The 14,975-nt window shown below is 42.0% G+C and overlaps 1 long non-coding RNA gene across 1 annotated transcript; it reads right to left on the reverse strand.

Annotated features, from left to right (window-relative positions):
* Positions 1 to 6,763: 6,763 nt before the first annotated feature.
* On the reverse strand, positions 6,764 to 9,386 carry LOC138762967 (uncharacterized). Its single transcript, XR_011357271.1, has 3 exons — positions 9,254 to 9,386; positions 8,438 to 8,539; positions 6,764 to 7,136 (listed from the first exon to the last, which is right to left on the reverse strand). It is a non-coding gene; the product is annotated as an uncharacterized lncRNA (long non-coding RNA).
* Positions 9,387 to 14,975: the final 5,589 nt, after the last annotated feature.

The following is a 14,975-nucleotide window of genomic DNA, read 5'->3' on the forward strand; positions in this document are numbered from 1 at the left end:
GGGAGAAGCTGTCCTTGTGCCACTGAGTGCTTGTCTTCTGGCTCCTTTGCCTTTCTCCCAATGGTAGCAGAGTGAAGAGGGCATTGGTCAGGGTTCTTTCTTAAGGCATCGTCTCTTGTAGATGTACTCGATGGGAGTGAGGACAGTTGCACGTGATGTCGCAGGGTGACTTAACAACCCTCTGGAGTTGAGGGTTCAAGTCTCACTCTAGAGAACTAAACACAAAATCTAACCTCACTTTCCAATAGTAATTTTGAGTCTCTGGGGCTGGAAATTCTAGAATTATAGAATTTTTTGGGTGATGCACAGACAATAGACAATAGACAATAGGAGCTGGAGTAGGCCATTTGGCCTGTCGGGCCAGCACCACCATTTTAGATCAGTTTTGAGCATGCAACTACAATCCTTAAAGAATTTAATCATTTGTCTTATGATTGTCCTACCGTAGTGGCCAAGGACTCAGTGACTCAGGGAGAAGAACTGGGAAGACAGGGCTAGGTGGGAAGGATTCATCAACTTGAGACCAAGTTGGACTCAGCAGGGGGTGGAGATTTTTGGCCAAGTTGGATATTGGTTCCTTACTCCCCATAGAGCAGCACAGGGAAGAGGTTCCAGGATATTCGTCAAGACCCACTCTTTGGCCTAGCAACTTGTAATCATTATCTCTCATCATCATGGCTTCAAGTTACCATAGGTTCATGCCGCCAGGCCCAAAACCAGATTTTTATGGCTTCAAAACTGATAAATCTGATTTATTGGTTGCACCTCCAACTAATGCACTTCCTGTATGTCTGTCAAAACTGCAGGAGAATAAAGTCCTGCTGACTCAGTTGAAATGCTGGAAACAATTGAACCCTCCATTTAAAATCCCATGCATGTGTGTCAGGGTGTTAATCAGTTGTGAGAGAAATCTCCCATCGCAAGGATATGCTTCTGACAGTGTAATTCTTCATAATAATTCCCATATTCTGGTTATATATAACAAGGTTCTGTTGAGTTATCAACCTTGATTTTAGCAGATTTAATCTTAGGAAGGAATGTGAAAGGACCTTCCTCTTTTTGATTGACCTTTGTTTTAATAAGCTAATTCCTTGAATAGCTTTTTGTTAACTCTTCGTAGAACCCTCACTGATGATCCTGCAGCCTTAACCACATTCTCTTCAAGGATTAATGACAAGCCTTTACCCTTCAGGCTTCACGAAACACTGAAAGAATTGAATAATTTGTCTTATTCCATGCTTGTCCAAAAGAGAGGCTGATTATCCTCTGACCAAATTTTTTTATAGGCAACTTAATTCTCTGACAGGCTAAATTGCCTTTCAGAGTGGCCCTTAGGTATCCTGCTATTTCTTTTGCACCAAGTCTGGCGTGATTTACATTTGCCTCCTGACCTGTTAAGGCAACAATCTGCCCGCATCACAAGATTAACAGCTACCTGTCTGTGTGACAGAGGCTCACCCAACTAATTTTACATGATCTACCACCCTAATGGCCCTTTTGTGAAGGGAAGATGCAGAAGAATGATTGAGTGAAGCTGAATCTTTGCAGCAAAAAATTCTCTCTCCACCCCCCACTCCCTCAGAGGGGACAAAACATTTATCATGGATGAGCCTGGCCAACATTGGCAAGACAGAGAGGAATAAATGATGTTTGGGAATCTTGAGTTTGTAACCTCCATATAGTCCACAGGACATCTGCCTTCAAGCTAATGCTCATGCCTGCAGATCGGACAATCAATCTTTTGGATTTTACTGCAGCCACATGACTGGTGTTCAGATCTAATCTGTGTTCACATGGGAAATTAACAAAATGTCAGGACGCTATAATTTTTGTGATTCAAAAAATCTCTCAAAAACAAAGGATCCCCAGCTATGTTCATTGTTTTAAAAAAGGGTTTGAATTAAAATAAAAGTTGCAACAAAGCAAGGAGCATTTATGAGGTGAAATGTTTAGATTTTGCTTTGTTTCTTTCCCTTGATAGTAGAGCTGCTATGTTGCAGAATTTTTTGGTTTCTTTCTGAGATAGGTTACATTCTAAGTGTAGTATTACTTGTCAAGGATGGAACCTTTAAATCTGAGCTACTCACAATCTTGGGAGTATTTCCACTGCTCTACCGATATATTTCTGATAGGGAGTGCAAGGGACGTGGACATAAAATCCATCTTTGCGTTCTTTGCTGCCCTAGGAAACAGAATCAGCAAAATTTCTAACCACAGGCCATTTGGAGCTGTTAGAGTGATGCAACTTTAAACCTGCTCTGCGATCTCCAAGGAGTCCTGAATCATCCTCCATTCAAATATTTATTTGATTTCCTTTAAAAGGTGTAAAGGTCTGTGCCCCGATTATTCCCTGAATTAAAACGTTCCATTTCCTGACCCTCGCCCACAAGTAATGCAATTTTACAAGCCAGGTCTTGTTTCAGTCCCAGCAAGCAATTTCACTGAGCAAACTTGTGTGTAACAGTAGAATAACAGATGACTATATGTTACAGTCAATATTATTCTAATCAGTTCCTGTCAATAAAAGTAATAACTGCTCACAATCTATATAAACTGTAGACATACAGCCTAAAGGAAGTCACTGGCAGGGGTCAAACTCTATATGAAAGCCATCAATACAATTCACTCCTCTTTGTCAGTAACCCTGTATGTTATATTCTTCATGTATCCATCCAACTTTCTTGCTGTTGAATACCTTTCCATCACCGATTCAGGCAATACATTTCAGATTTTATAGCTGTTATTTTGTCACATTCATGTTGACATTTTGGATTTGGCTTAAATGTTTTGTAAACCTGTCCTGTAGCTAAGAATATGGAAGCGATTGAGACTGCTTATATTCAGTCAGCCTGGTTAACGCAACATTATTACAGTGTCAGTGACCCAGGACCTCTTTTAAGTATGTTTCTTGAAGGATACTCCAAAACCTATTGGCTTCATTGCTGAATTATTTTTTTCAGGATTCTTACCCAACACTGGAAGTAAAACATAGAACATAGAAAAGTACAGCACAGTACAGGCCCTTTGGCCCTCAATGTTGTGATAACCCATAAATTCCTTCCTAAAAAAAACCTTCCCTACCCCATAACCCACTATTATTCTTTTATCCATGTGTTTGTCTAAGAGTCTCTTAAATGTTCCCAGTGTTTCAGCCTCCACCACCACCCCTGGCAAGGCAGTCCAGGCATCCACAACTCTCTGGGTGAAAAAAAAAGACACCTGACGTCTCTCCTAAACTTCCCTCCCTTAACTTTGTACTTATGTCCTCTGGTGTTTGCTGATCCTGCCCTGGGAAACAGGTGCTGTCTGTCCGCCCTATTTATGCCTCACATAATCTTGTAGACCTCTATCAAGTCTCCTCTCATCCTTCCTCGATTCAAAGAGAAAAGTCTCAACTCTGCTAACTTTGAATCATATGGCTTGTTTTCCAATCCAGGCAACATTCTGGTAAATCTCCTCTGCACCCTCTCCATAGCTTCCACATCATTCCTACAAATGAGTTGACCAGAACTGAACACAATTCTCCAAGTGTGGTCTTACCAAAGATTTGTAGTTGTAACTACTCTTGAATTCAATCCCCCTATTAATGAAGCCTTTTTAACTATCCTATCAACTGGCAGCGACCTTAAGGGATGTATGGATTTCCATCCCAAGGTCCCTCTGTTCATCCACCCTCTTAAGTAACTGACCATTAACCCTATACTCATCCTTCTGGTTTGTCCTTCCAAAATCCATCACCCCACACTTATCTGGATTAAAATTCATCTGCCACTTTTCTGCCCAACTTTGCACTCTGTTTATATCTTCTTGTAACCTTCCACAACCTTCAGCACCATCCACAAATCTTCCAACATTCATGTCATCTGCAAACGTACTGATCCATTCTTCTGCCTCTTCATCCAGGTCATTTATAAAAATCACAAGGGCATTGGTCCCAAAACAGATCCACTAATCATCAAACTCCAGGCAGAATACTTTCCTTCCACTACCTCTCTCTGCTTTCTTCCTACAAGCCAATTTTTTATCCACAAAGCTGATGTTCCACTGATCCCATGCCTCTGGATGGGTCTCTCATGGGGGACCTTGTCAAATGCCTTGCTAAAATTCATGTAGACCACATCTACAGCCCTATCCTCAATTTCTTTTTTTTTTACCTTCTCAAGAAACTCAATTAGACTCGTGAGGGACAACCTTTCCTTCACAAAGCCAGACTGACTATCCTTGAGTAGACTGTATTTCTCCAAATGCTGATAGATCCTATCTTTAAGAATCCTCTCCATTAGTTTGCACACAACAGACTTAAGACTCCCTATTAACTTTTTTAAACAAGGGGACTACATTTGTCATTCTCTAATCCTCCGACACTCCCCCCCCCACCGCGACAAAAGAGGACTCAAAGATCATAATCACTGCCCCAGCTATCTCTTCCCCCACTTCCCATAGCAACTTTGGGTATATCATGTCAGCCCCAAGGACTTATCAATCTTGATGTGTTTGAGAAGATCCAACATTTTCTACACCAGGGACCCCTCCCCTCACTGGGGACATTTGCCACTACTTCATCTCTACCTGGAACTGAGATAGTTAATGGCTCATCCTTTAACCAGAGAGTGCTTCACAGCAGCTGTAAGAGTCAGGGCATTCAACAGTTCTAATCATATTCTGCTCAGGTTTCTTGCAGGAGTTCAAAGTAGTCCTTAAATGAATTTGTAATGAGTTGGAGCACTCATCAGGTTTTAATATAATGTGCCTCGGAAATCCCACAAGGGAAAAACTCCACCACTCACTTCAAAGTGGGTTCTTTATTCAAGGCACAGCATCATTTTCGCAAACACTGTAACCCAGCTGTACTCTGAAGACATTTATTTCTGCTTTATATAGATATATATTTATATATATATATATATATATATATATATATATAAAAATTCCCCACAGGATTTATCTTAACAATGTGGAAAGTGCTGCTACTTCAATGGACAGGCTGGATATTGAAGACTTTTCTGCTTGATAAACTTTCTGATTGCTCAGTTTGCAAGAAATAATTACAGAATCTTGCGACTGAAACAAGAATGGATGTAGTTGGCTGCCGATTGGATTATTGACCCTGGAACTGCCAAAATATGGGCTCAACCAATTTAACAATGACCATTCCTTTTGGATAGAATTGGGGAAGTGTTGACAAAAATGGTGGGGGTGAACTTGTTTCTTCTGGAGAATTATTTCTTCTAGGGAATTTGGCAGTTATAATAGTTAACTTCTCCAGAAGTAAATCTAAATTTATTAAAATTGTGTTGTCAATAGCCAGGAAATGCACAGCGGCTACATGGAATCTGATTCCCGATTTCACATTGATCATTGTTATTCCCCTTAAAGATTACTTATAGTCTTAGGAATAGATAGAGTATGTTCATTGAAATTTGACAACCTTGTTTAGATTACTTAAATGCCCAGATTATATAATTTATTTTGATATTTGTCAATTAGTATATTCCTCATTAGAAATTTAATACTTTTAAAATGATGTGACTCTGAGATGTCAAACCTTTTCTTTTTATCTCCCTCTATTCCCTGCTGTCCATCCCTTTCTCATTCAAATCTGGGGAGGGGGGCGCCGGGACTCTCTGTTCCTTTTTAATTTTGTTTTTGGACTTATGAATGTTTTTCTATGATTTTATATTCAATGTATTATTGCTATTAGAATAAATGAGTTCTTTAAAAAAAGAAAGAAAATAAAAAAAATTTTTGAAAATTAACCATGGACATAAAAGAGTCATGCGTCCAACTTTCTCAATGGCATAAAGATTGGTGGGATAATAAGTAATATAGACAGACACATAAAATTACATGGAGACATTGACAAATTAAGTGAGTGAGCAGGTGGATTTCAATGCTGTTAAATGTGAAGTCATGCCGTTTGGATCAAGAAGGGGGGGTGCGCGTAATATTTACAGGTTGGAGAATCGGAAAAAAATGTGGGGATCAGATCAGATCAGAATATAAGTACAAAGTACAAAGTAATTAGTGCAAAAACAAATGATCAAAAAAAGCAAATGAAATATTAGTTTTTTTTAATTGGGAGACAAGAATACAAAGGGGAGGGGGGTATGCTTCAGCGACATAGACAGCTGGGTCTCATCTGGAGTATAGAATACATGTCAGGGAACTCTATCTAAGTAATGATTGGTCTTAAAAGGAATGCAGTCGAATTCATCAGGGGGCTCTGACGTCCCAGAATTAAATTAGGAGAGTGGTCTATAAAGTAGGACTATCCTAGTTCTTTTAATTAGAGAAGCAAGAATCTATTCATAACTGTCAATTATGATGTGGCCTTCAGGGTAGGTTTTATATTATGGACTGACTGCAACCTCTCAAAAGAGCTTCTACAGGGACTTTACAGAATCTGTCCTGGCCAGCAGCATCACAGTGTGATGCGGTTGCTACAGAAAAATAGATTGGAGGTGTGACAGAGAAGACCACTGGAGTCTCCCTCCACCACCACCCCCACAACCCCATCAATATGATCTACCAGAATCGTTGCCTGAAGAGGGCATGCAAAATCCTTCCACCCCGTACACCATCTTCCAGCTGCAGGAGTATCAAAATCAGCACCCCCTGTCTGAGGGACACGTTCTTCCCACAGGCAGTGAGAAGACTTAATGACTAAAGGAACTGCTCGGACTACCCATCAGAGACTTTCATATTGACAAAACAATATTTATTCATTTGCATATAGGAATACTTGTCCTGTATATGCATTGTTTGTCTCCATGTTTTTACACCGAGGACTGGAGAATGCTATTTTGTCAGGTGGTACTTGTGCAATCAAATGATAATAAACTTGACTGGATCGCACTGCCCTTTGAAAATAGAGGCTTCTGATGGGACGCTAGAAGATTTGAACCGCTCCCCTTATCGAAGGTGTCACTTCTCATGGAAGGAAGATTTTTTTTTATGAAATTCACCATGGCCTTCGATCAGTCAGCACAACCTTTAGCTAAATGAAACAAATGGTATTTGAAGAGCAAGACTTCAGACCTGGCCCTCAGATGAATGATCCCTGTTTTCCATTTATGCTTCTGAGACTTGGATTTCAATGGCAGCCATTTCAAGATATTGGAAAGATACCTTCAACACTGTGAACACAAAACACTCCAAACTCACCAGAAGTACAAGCAAACTAATGTCAGCATCTTTTCTAATGCACTGGGTCCCTAGTAACCCTCCATTGGCTGTAATGAGTTTCCCTATGGCAGTGTGCACCAAACTGTTTTTGGTTTTGTCACAAAGTACAGGAATATTATTAATATCATTCTATATGGGGGCATTTGTCACATCTTCTGAGTAAAGAAGATTAAACTTTGATGAATCACGATCCTAAAAATTTACAAAGCCAAAGATCAAATGTTCAAAGGTTCCTTTTATTGCCACATTCCATTTGTAATGAAATGTCGAAGTTTTTTTATTTATCTCTTTCCCTCGCCTGATGTGACAATAAGATTTTCAAAGCCAGACAGTGTGCCACAGTTAGCGCAGCACGGCTACAGGGCCAACGATCAGGACTTGAGTTCGATTCCCACGCTGTCTGTAAGGACCCTCCCTCAAATTGTACATTTTCCCGGTGTCTCCGTGGTTTTCCTGCGGGGGCTCTGCATTCCTCCCACCATTCAGGTCAATGGAGTGTAGTTGGACAGCACGGACTTATGGGCCAAAAGGGCCAATCACCATGCTGTACGTCTACAATTTTTTTTAAGAAAATTTAATATAAATTGAAGGATTGACAAGAAAAACCCTGAAGATACTGGAAAATAAAAGCAGGAATTCTCAGCTGTGGAGTTTCATGACAATTATCTTTATTTTCAGAACGTGCAAAGGATTTACTGATGATTATTAATTGAGCGGAATTATTAAATCTGTGTCTTTTCTGCTGAGAATTCCCTGCACTTCCAGGTGGTTTCATTAACCAACTGATTGTTCCACATTCCCACCTTCCAGCTCCCCCTGTACATTCTACTCCCCAAACTTCACAACAGTCATTGTCCCCACACAGACAGGTAAGCAAAGAGACTTTTGCAGCATTGGGCTGTAAAAACAGGAAATGCTGGAAAAACTCAGCAGGGCGGACAGCATCCATGGAAAGATGGTTGAGCACCTCGCCTCTGTCCTCTGCAATAGCTTGGACCACCCAGTGGCCACCCATTTCCATTCCCCATCCTATTCCCATTCACTGCCAGACTGAGACCTCCCTCAAATTAGAGAAACCTCATCTCCCTCAACTTCTCAACTCAACTCAATATCAACTTCTCCGGTTTCCGTTAAACCTCCCTCCATCCCCCCCCCGCCCACCCCATCTTCTTCCCTCTGTCTCCTTTCCTTGAGCTATCTCTTTCTCTCAATTCTCACCTTTTCTCTTATAATATCCAATTAACACCTTTACCTCCCTGTGGATGTTATGAGACCGGCTGAGTTCCTCCAGCATTTCTTGGTGTTTTTATTACAGTCACAGTGTTTGCAGACTTCTGTGTTTCATTCCTTTCATCTGTGAAAAGAGAAGTAGTTAATGTTTCACGCCTGAGATCCTTCACCCGAAATGAAAAAAAGAGGAACATTAGTCTAGGTAGAACAGAAGATTGGAGGGGATAGGTGAAATGACGTGGCTGTTAAGGAACTATTAAACCTGCTGTGCAATATATTGCCAATGTAACATCTGTGTAATATTATAGAGCCAGGTCTAATGAGATATGCCCAGCTGGCCAGAATATACAAATAAACATAAAAAGACAGGAATAGCAAGCCAAATTGGCCAGTCCTGAGAGAGATAACTCGTTCTTTCTCTCTGTTTTATTATCACAATCTCTCCAACACACACATCCATAACCAATGTTGTTGGCAATGTTTAACGTGTATTCTATTTCTGTTAAAATTAACCGGAGCCTGGTAGGTGTCAACTTCTTTGATGTATTGAGCTTGCCTCTATTCGGAACTCGTATTTTTAAGTTAATCATTATTGATAGCTTTGCAGGGAACGGGAATGGGAAAGAAGGTCAAATGTCTCTTCAGTGCTATAAAATATAATTTTTATATATTTTTAATTCAGATATTCAGCACTGTAACAGGCCCTTCCGGCCCACAAGCCTGTGCTGCCCCAATTACACCCCTTGTGCTAATTAACCCACTAACCCATTCATCTTTGGAACGTGGGAGGAAACCGAAGCACACCGAGAGAAATAGGGACAATGTACAAACTCCTTACAGTCAGTGGAGACTTCAAACTGGGGACACTGCTGCTAACCATTACATTAACCATGGCAATCTAATACAAAAACAAACACTTTATATTTCCTGTTAACTTCAAAAAAAGCACTTTAACTGCATCTCCCGACTACCACCCAATCATCTTGGGAATTAAGAATTCTGAAAGAAAAAAGAGAACCAATTCTCATTATTAATTGATTCTATGCATCACCACTGGTTCAGTTGTAACATGTTCACTTTTGGAACAGAAGGTTGTGAGACAATTCCAGACAGAGGCTGAAACTTCAGTGCCACATTATCACAATTGCTGTCATGGTAGCACATGATCTAGATCAGCCATTCTCAATCATATTTTTGGGTCTGCCCCTCTTCGGGCTCTGCTCAAAGTTTATGGGCCCCCCTTCCCTGTGAAGCAGCCAGTTGGTTTCTTCCGTACTTCTCACCTACCGACTACATAAAAAAAAAGAAAAATAATTTTATGATTTCAGTCTGTGAACTCCGCCCCCCTAAGTGCGCTGTGCATCCACCCCCCCCACCCCAGGGTGGCTTCTATGGCACACATTGAGGCTTGTGTAAAAGATTCTATTATTAGTGTAATAGCTATAATGACCTCATTAATAATTACCACTCAGCCAATAACACTGGACAAAAAGATGTGCTTCCTGAAATAAAATTGAGGATTATGATAGACAACTTCAAGTTGAAAGCAAAGATAATTTCAGATTTGCTGTATCACATAGAAAGTTAGAGAAACATGAAATGAACTTTCATTAAATTTAGGATGTTTAATCGCATAATGATGACACATTGTGTTAATTCAACTGACCTAAAAATATTTTGCTGCTGAGTTTTGTTTGTACTCAGCATCTGATGCCCTTTGTGTCAGTATCTAACCATAGTCGGCCAGCATTGATGGATTCCGCTTGCCCTGATACAACTTTTTCTATGGTCACAATGTCCAGGTGAAACCTTTTCACCACGTTCGTCACTGACTGCACCAAGATCAGCAGGGAAGACGTCCAAGTGTGAATGAAGAAAATGAATTTTCAATGATGTTGCACTTCATGGTTTGGTATGGTTGAAGTAGACTTAAAATATGACCAGAAATCCCAAAAATAGGTTATATCTAAAAAAAACAGTATGTGGTCAGAAAATTTTAAGGAGATTTTTTGTGATCAGTTCTCCAAAATCCATAAAATACACCCAAAAATGTTCAGGAAGCAAGATCTTCATTATCCAGTGTTATCTAATCTTTTACCTCAATACTCTTTCTACAACTTTTCTGTGTCGATATTGGCCATAATTCTTCCAACCTTACAACAGTAACTCCACTTCAAAACTGCTTCATTGGCAGAAAAGCTTTGGGACATCCCAAAATATAAAAGCTGCCTTATGAATGCAAATGCTTTCCTTAAAATGGAGGCTTGCTGAGAGGGAAATGCTCCGAATCACATTATGAGATTTTAATTCCTGGAGAAAAAGGCAATAAACGCACAAGGATCTTTGAACAGGACACTGGGGTAGAGGGTGTCCTGATCTCATTAAAGTTCCTTCTTATAATTTAAAACCATTCTCACAGTAAGATGCTTGAGGTCTCTGAAGCAGATGCACGCTAGAACAGTGAGCTTAGCAACTAATTGTCTGCTTATTACTACAGTAAATGGTATGACATTTTTATTAGTCCTTTTCTAAGTGTCCACCCGCTATCTCTCTCTTGCGATTAGCACAGATTTTTTTTTGCTGTCTCTTCACTCTCACCCTTTTTCCTCTGTTGGCTCTTGCCTCCAATTCAGAAAGTTAGAACATAAGAACATTTAGATCGGGCCAGCTCTGTTAGTGTAGCGGCAACGCAACGCTGTCACAGTTCCAGCGATCGCAAATAAGGTTCGAATCCCACGCTTTCCGAACAGAGTTTGTACATTCTCCCCGTATCTACGTGAGTTTCCTCCAGGTGCTCTGGTGTCCTCCCACTCTTCAAAATGTACTGAGAGGTGTAGGCCAATTAGGTGTAATTGGGCAGCACTGGCTCATGGGCCAAAATGACATGTTAACTGTGCTGTATGTCTAAAAACAAATTACAGCACAGTATAGGTATTGTTTAAGTTCAAGTTTATTATCATCTGACTGTACATATATGGCCCGACGAAACAGCGTTTCTCAGGACCACGGTGCACACCACATACACACAATGCACAGTACATAATAATCGGATACTGTAAAGATATCATTTAATGATTTTGGAATGATTTACTCGGTATAAGACAATGAGATAGACAACAGACTCGCCAAGGCAAATAGTGCCTTTGGAAGACTACACAAAAGAGTCTGGAAAAACAACCAACTGAAAAACCTCACAAAGATAAGCGTATACAGAGCCGTTGTCATACCCACACTCCTGTTCGGCTCCGAATCATGGGTCCTCTACCGGCATCACCTATGGCTCCTAGAACGCTTCCACCAGCGTTGTCTCCGCTCCATCCTCAACATCCATTGGAGCGCTTTCATCCCTAACGTCGAAGTATTCGAGATGGCAGAGGTCGACAGCATCGAGTCCATGCTGCTGAAGATCCAGCTGCGCTGGATGGGTCACGTCTCCAGAATGGAGGACCATCGCCTTCCCAAGATCGTGTTATATGGCGAGCTCTCCACTGGCCACCGTGACAGAGGTGCACCAAAGAAAAGGTACAAGGACTGCCTAAAGAAATCTCTTGGTGCCTGCCACATTGACCACCGCCAGTGGGCTGATATCGCCTCAAACCGTGCATCTTGGCGCCTCACAGTTTGGCGGGCAGCAACCTCCTTTGAAGAAGACCGCAGAGCCCACCTCACTGACAAAAGGCAAAGGAGGAAAAACCCAACACCCAACCCCAACCAACCAATTTTCCCCTGCAGCCGCTGCAACCGTGCCTGCCTGTCCCGCATCGGACTTGTCAGCCACAAACGAGCCTGCAGCTGACGTGGACTTTTACCCCCTCCATAAATCTTCGTCCGGGAAGCCAAGCCAAAGAAGAAGATACTGTTCATCATTCTCACAGTCTGCAAGAAGCTATTCCCAGCCTGCCTTTCCTGATGTTGATGCTCCTGTACCTCCTCGATTGATGGTAGTGAGTCAAAGATACTGTGTGCTGGATGGAAAGGGTCTTTTATAAGCAATGGCAGTAAGGGAGACCCTAGTGATCTTCAATGATCCTCTGTTTGCCGTCCGTCCGGTCTGATGCTTTGCAGCTATCAGATCACACAATGGTGCAGCTAGACAGGACTCTCTCGATTGTGTTCCCTGTAAAAATGTTGTCGACATGGATTGAGGTCGAAGGGGGAAATATGAGGGGGAATTTCTTCACTCAGAGGGTGGTGGGAGTGTGGAATGAGCTTCTTTCTGGCTGAAGTGATAGATGCGAGTTTGATTTTAATATTTAAGGAAAAGTTGGATAGGTATATGGACGAGAGGTGTGGAGGTTATGGGCTGGGTGTGGGTCAATGGGACTAGGTGGGAGAAGATGTTCAACGTGGACTAGAAGGGCCGAACTGGCCTGTTTCCGTGCTGCAATTGTTATATGGTTATATATAACATGAGGGCTTGTAGCCCTGACTTCCTCAGTTTCCTTAGGAAGTGCAGGTGCTTCAGCACCTTCCTGTGTAAACCTACTCCACAGCCTAATTCTTCCCGACCTCTCGCCCATAACCATCCATTTTTCTTACCTCCATGAACCTACCTAAAAGTCTCTTAAATGTCCCTATTGCACCAGCCTCCACCACCACTCCCTGGCAAAGGCATTCTGTTGCAGATTTAAATCTAACTTCAGGCTTAATTAACTCTGAGAGTTCCATTGTTAAAAATGATGCTCCAGTTGAATAACCAACAAAGGAGATTTCCTCAGATGATTGTAATACAGAGGTTTACACTGGTGGTAAACTTTAAAATTTGCATCTCTAAACTGAGAGTTGTGGATTCAAATTGCAGTCCATAAACTACCCAGTCAGACTTTGAAAGGGGTCAGATCAAAACACTTTAAAAGATCTTGTGGCATTGAACAAGGAAGCATTCTCTCTGATCTGCTGAGGTAATATTTATTTGATATTAACAATGGCAGCCTTACTTAATCTTCATGTAAGGGATCTTGCTAAGTGCAAATTGGCCGCATAGGTAAACACGGAATTGGTTGGAAGTCTTGAAATTAGGAAATTATTTTTTTACTGTTGTGAAATAATACCACTCCAAGTGATTCTTTGGCTTGGCTTCGCGGACGAAGATTTATGGAGGTGTAATGTCCACGTCTGCTGCAGGCTCGTTGCTGACTGACCAGTCCGATGCGGGACAGGCAGGCACAGTTGCAGCGGTTGCAAGGGAAAATTGGTGGGTTGGGGTTGGGTGTTGGGTTTTTCCTCCTTTGTCTTTTGTCAGTGATTTAGGCTCTGCGGTCTTCTTCAAAGGAGGTTGCTGGCCGCCGAAATGTGAGGCGCCAAGATGCACGGTTGGAAGCGAGATCAGCCCACTGGCGGTGGTCAATGGGGCTGGCACCAAGAGATTTCTTTAAGCAGTCCTTATACCTCTTCTTTGGTGCACCTCTGTCTCAGTGGCCAGTGGAGAGCTCGCCATAGAACACGATCTTGGGAAGGCGGTGGTCCTCCATTCTGGAGACGTGACCCACCCAGCGCAGTTGGGTCTTCAGCAGCATGGATTCGATGCTTGCGGACTCTGCCAGCTCGAGTACTTCGATGTTGGTGATGAAGTCATTCCAATGAATGTTGAGGATGGAGCGGAGACAGCGCTGATGGAAGCGTTCTAGGAGCCGTAAATAATGCCGGTAGAGGACCCATGATTCGGAGCCGAACAGGAGCGTGGGTATGACAACGGCTCTGTACACGCTGATCTTTGTGTGTTTCTTCAGGTGGTTGTTTTTCCAGACTCTTTTGTATAGCCTTCCAAAGGCGCTATTTGCCTTGGCGAGTCTGTTGTCTATCTCTTTGTCGATCCTTGCATCCGATGAAATGGTACAGCCGAGGTAGGCAAACTGGTTGACCATTTTGAGTTCTGTGTTGATGTGGGGGGGCTGGTAGTCATGGTGGGGAGCTGGCTGATGGAGGAGCTCAGTTTTCTTCAGGCTGACTTCCAGGCCAAACATTTTGGCAGTTTCCGCATGCGCTGGAGAGCTGGCTCTGAATGGGCAACTAAAGCAGCATCGTCTGCAAAGAGTAGTTCACGGTCAAGTTGCTCTTGTGTCTTGGTGTGAGCTTGCAGGCGCCTCAGATTGCAGTCCAAGTGATTATTCCTCTCTTATATCCCCCTCATGGACATGTGACCTTCAACTACAGAGGGCTGCCAGGGTAGTCAAGTCAGATTTAATCTTATTAAATGCAATGATTGTTTTTTGATATTCTGTCGCTGCCTTCACACTGATGAGCCTGCAGCAAGGCAGCAGTTCCTACTGCAGCCCTGGCGTTTCAAAGCAAATTTATTCCACAGCACAAGCCCTGGCATTAACCCCCCTGATGACATTACTGTGAAATTCCTGGGCTGTTTAGCTTCAGCTAATGAGCATTTTCATCAGATGAAACATTTGCCATATCATTAACGGCCTCACCATATTCTACCTTTGAATAGAGCTAAAGGCCAATTTATACACATCCAGGGTCTTGGGAAAGTGCCATCTTTTGATCAGATCATACCCAGAGTCATAAACTTTCAAGACTTCAGGATACCTCAAAGTACTACACAGGCA

The sequence above is a fragment of the Narcine bancroftii genome, chromosome 5, assembly GCF_036971445.1.
Source record: "Narcine bancroftii isolate sNarBan1 chromosome 5, sNarBan1.hap1, whole genome shotgun sequence".
Lineage (NCBI taxonomy): Eukaryota > Metazoa > Chordata > Chondrichthyes > Torpediniformes > Narcinidae > Narcine > Narcine bancroftii.